Source organism: Rattus norvegicus, chromosome 11 (genome assembly GCF_021556685.1).
Source record: "Rattus norvegicus strain SHRSP/BbbUtx chromosome 11, alternate assembly SHRSP_T2T, whole genome shotgun sequence".
Classification (NCBI taxonomy): Eukaryota; Metazoa; Chordata; class Mammalia; order Rodentia; family Muridae; genus Rattus; species Rattus norvegicus.
This window is the reverse complement of record NC_141544.1, coordinates 91,439,218-91,443,937: the sequence shown is the minus strand read 5'-3', so window position 1 is coordinate 91,443,937 and position 4,720 is coordinate 91,439,218. Positions and strand designations below refer to the sequence as shown.

Genomic DNA, 4,720 nt, shown 5'->3' with positions numbered 1-4,720 from the left:
CCAGCACGGTGGATGGGGTGGAGGTGACAGTCTTTCCACTTTGAGGGAGATGTGGAGTGGTGGAGAGAACCCCTCCATTACTCCCTGGGTGAACCAAATTCCCAGAGTCAGTACCTCAGTATCCCAGATGCTGCCAGGGACTACAGAGCCACCACGTACAGCACTCCTCCATGAGAATGATTCCATTTTGCAAGAAAGGAAACTGATTCACCAGAGTCCAGCAGCCAATCAGTGAAATCCACCATGCAGGAATTAGCACGGGTGGAGGGGTGGGGGAGTGGGATTTTTCCCAGGTCAGAAGACTGTTCTCATCCCTAAGGTGGGGACAACTGTATTTGTGACAGGCACCTCCCAGAAGCTGGGAGAGGGGAGCAGCGCCTGCCAATGCTGTATCAGTTGTAAGAGCCGAAGCCATCCTCTGAGCGTCGCTGGACACTGAACGCGCTGCGTTTACCCTCTGCGGCAGACTTAACTGCAAATGTCTTCATCCTGGGAAGCACAGACTTTCCCACAGACACTGAGGAAATGGTCCTAACAGTCACAACATGGTCACAAGCATCCAATCCTTAACGAACATTCATCTCAGTCACATGAACATTGTTAAGTTTTTTATTTTGTCTTTTTTTTTTTTTTTTTTTTTTTTTTTTTTTTTTTTGTGATTGGGTTTCTCTGGCTATCCTGGAATTCACTGTGCAGACCAGGCTGGCCTTGAACTCAGATATCCACCTTCTTCTCTCTTCTGAGTGCTGGGATAAAAGGGGCATGCTACCACTGCCTGGCAACTTATTTTATTTTTCACTGTTTAAGGGTAAGACTGATGGTGCTACCTGCTGTGTTTTGGGACAGCCAGTGATACCTAGAGAAGGCCTGTTTCATAATACAAACAAAAAAATGAAAGACTGGTTGTGTCTCACCAGCACTGTGCCTGGCTCCTGTGTGGTTTTAAAGCATAATTTGCATGGGAAAACAAGATTTTCTTTTTTAAAAACTCAAGTAAAAAGAACTGCAGTTGATAAACAGTTTCTGATCTGTCCAGGTGGTTGGAAACATTCTTTGTTAAAAGGGCTTTCATGCTTGGGTGTGAGGGTGAGGTGGGGGGAGGTAGGGATGGGGGCAGGTGTGTGTGTGTGTGTGTGTGAATATGGAAATCAGAGGACAACTTGCAGGAGTCAGTTTTGTCCTGTGCTGTGGGACCTGGGCATTGAACTCAGGTTATCGGGATTGGCCGCAAGCACCTTTGCTTACTGAGCCCTCTCACTGACCCTCAAATCCCATATTCTAACTATGAACAGAAGGGGGTAACAATCAAATAGTCTGTAAAATAAATGAAAAGTTTTGACACTCCAGGTTGCAGGAGGAAATGGCCCTCCTGTTTGTCCCTCCATCCTCACTCCAATGCTTTCACAGAGTGACTGCTTGCAAAAGAAAGAGCTGGTGACAAATCCACAGGTCTGTTTGACTTGGGAGTAAAGGATACAAAATGTCACTTTAACACTATTGGGTCGAATCGAATCTCACAATTCGGAAGGCGCATAGCATTGCCGCTTTGCCTCCTTTTCACAGTACGGGAGTTAGCTCGTGTTTTAGCATTCCCTTTTGCGTTATTGAAGACTTTTGAAGTATTTTAGATACTAGTGTGGTTGGTTTGCAAGTATTTCCTCCCATGTAGCTTGTCCTTTTATCCTTATTTTAGCAGAATCTTGCAAAAGCAAGGTATTTCCAACAGGTGCTGAGCTGCTGCAGCAGGCTGAGCGGTGGCAGGGTCTGTGTTTCCTCCTCCTGAGCCACAGTGTGAGAGGGTTGGGGAGCAGGTGCCCTGGAAGAAGCTAGAGGTGAAACTCCGATGGTGGAGTAAGAATGGGAGACCGGCGCCTGAGAGAAAGTATGACCAGAGGACACCAGGAACAAATTCTGAAGCTGAACCACCTCCCCACGCCCCACCCCCACCTCCACCCCACATCCACTCGGAAATTCAGAAACTGAGGCTTGCAGCTGTGGAAGCTTCTCAGGGAGACCCACCCCTACACCTCCACGAGCACCAGAGGCACCAACCTAGATTACTTCCAGCTGGTGACCTGGTCACACAGATGTTCCCAGCCCAAGATCTCTCAATCAGAGTCCTGCCCAGGGGAGCCTGAGCAGGAGCAGGGCTCCCTGCAGGGACCCTGGAGCTTCTCACTTTCCCATCTTGCTGTGGGCCATGTGGGCAGCCTCTGATTTTAGCAATTCACAGCAGTAGAGGTCTCTCAGTTACAGTCACAATACTCTGTCCTTCAGGCCCTCTTCCCATCAAGGCCATTCTAACCTGGTTGTCTCCCCCTTTGAAGCTTGTAATGGAAGATACCAAACAGAAAACTTGCTTTTGGGGAGCCTTCTGGCCCAGGCTCGGCACTCAGCCTGCTAGCCCCAACTCCTTGCCTTCTTCTGAATTCCACGCAGACGGCAGGGGAGTCTGGGCCTTGCAGATACGGGACAGCTTGGCCTGTAGTGCTTCTTTATCCGGTACAGCCAGCACCTTGATACCACCAGCTGCTCCCTCCACCACACACACCACAGTAGTGAGTTCTCTGCGAGACCAGTACAATCTTCCTACCTTGGGGGCGGAGCGTGCTGTGGATTGGGGGAAAGGAAGAAGCGAACAACTTTAACTTCGAGGATCAATCCTAGTTAGAAGCTTCCCCCCACCCCCAACTCAACGCCACAAAATTGAGCTCAAGTCCTGCCTCAGTTTCCCAAGTGCTGGGATTATAGGAGAGAGGCTGACTCAGAGCTACATGTCAAGTGGAAACTTGGTTCTAATATGTTGACTGAGAAATGAGCAAAAAAACTCAGAAAAACAAAACAAAACAAAACAAAACAGAACAAAGAAAAGCCTTTCCTTTTAATTAAAACACATTTCTTAAAAATAAAATACACTAGATCTTTCTGTGTAGAACAAGCCAGCCTCAAACTCACTGCAAGTCTGACCCCTTAGGCAGATGGGAGAGTAAAAAAAAAAAAAAAAGACCAACATAGTAGTGTCAGAATTATATTAAGAACACAAATTTTGTTTTCCTGTTTTAATATAGTGTTACCCAGGGCCCCAACTCTGAGGGCTTAATTCTATTCCTAATAGTCATGTTGTGAATTTTGCCTTGGGGTTAGAGTAAAATATCAAACACATTTCTGCTATCTTATAGTACATTTTTACAAAAACGAACCATTAGAAATGATGTTATAAAATCAAATACTGATTGTGAAAATCCTGATATGTTCTGTGACCTGAGCTATCAAAAATTCAGTCAAGTTTTAATTCTCTATGTAAAAATAAACAAGCCCATTATTCCATATTGAATTTTATTTATTTTTATTTATTTATTCACTTGTTTGTTTGTTTGTTTGAAACAGGGTTTCTCTGTGTAGCTCTGGCTGTCCTAGAACTCACTCTGTAGACTAGGCTGGCTTCGAACTCAGAAATCCACCTGCCTCTGCCTCTGCCTCCTGAGTACTGGCATTAAAGGTGTGTCCCACCACCACCTAACTTTCTTCAACTATTTTGTTCTTCCTCTAAAAATCTTCCTTTTTCTGGGCCAGCGAATTTCAAATTTCAAACTTTTTTTTTTTAAAAATATAGCAAACACTATAAATAGAAAAAAAAAGGGGGGGGGGGGTTGGGGATTTAGCTCAGTGGTAGAGCGCTTGCCTAGCAAGCTCAAGGCCCTGGGTTCGGTCCCCAGCTCCGGGAAAAAAAAAAAAGTAAACGTTTCCCCCAAATTTAGCCGTAATATTTTCTCTTCTCCTTTTTTCTTTTTTTAAAATTGAGCCAGGGTCTCACTACTTTGTGGTCCTTGCTAGCCTGAACTAGCTGTGTAGACCAGTCTGGTTTTGAAATCACAGAGATCTTGTCTCTGCCTCCCGAGTGCTGGGGTTAAAGACATGCACCACCACACCTGGCTTTGCTTTTGTCAATATTTAACATTTTAAAAAGTCATTTAAAAGCTGGAAGGCTCTTCAGGTAAAGGTTCCTGGAGTCAAATCCGAGGACCTGAGGTCGACTCCAGGGTCCATTTGGTGAAATGAGAGTACAGACTCTGGCAAGTTTTCCTCCGACCTCTACGTGTGGGGTGTGGCGCGAGGCGTGGCCGCCTCGTCCTCCCTCCCCAAATACATAGAGGTTAAATGTAAACCAATCGCTTTATCTATTTATTTAAACCATTTAAAATGTACTCACTTCCTTCCTATGCACGTGCACGCGGGTGTGAGTGTGGCGGTCAGAAGACAGCTTTTAGGGGATCATTGAAAGCCCGACTTCAGAAGTGCCTTTCACCTCGTTAGGGCGGGGTCTCTTCTTGTTTCTGCCTGGCTGTGTACTCCAGGGTGGCTAGCTGGAGGGAGGCCAGCTCTGGCAATTCCCCTGACTCAGGAAATAGGAATACTGGGATTACAGCTCCGTGTCATCACATCTAACTTTTTAAGTGGGTTCTGGCGATCAGAACTCAGGTCATTAGACTCCTGCTGCGAGCTGAGCCAGCTTCGCCCCTCTCTCCCCACCCAACCCCATCCTTAACCAATACTGTCAGGTCAGTCTTCACTACCATCCGACCTAAAATCCTAACTATGTGACAAGTGCTCGTTATCTCCTGAAGTTTAGAACTGTTCTGTGATTTGACTACAGTAGCAAAGCAGTTGAAGACATAAAATTCTAAAGCTGGTTGGTTACTTTGGTTTCTGGGATGGGTAG

The 4,720-nt window shown here is 46.0% G+C and overlaps 1 long non-coding RNA gene across 1 annotated transcript; it reads right to left on the bottom strand.

Annotated features, from left to right (window-relative positions):
• Positions 1 to 593: 593 nt before the first annotated feature.
• On the bottom strand, positions 594 to 4,317 carry LOC148002676 (uncharacterized). The gene is made up of 2 exons (XR_015633637.1): positions 4,211 to 4,317; positions 594 to 2,610 (listed from the first exon to the last, which is right to left on the bottom strand). It is a non-coding gene; the product is annotated as an uncharacterized LOC148002676 (long non-coding RNA).
• Between the last annotated feature and the right edge of the window lie 403 nt (positions 4,318 to 4,720).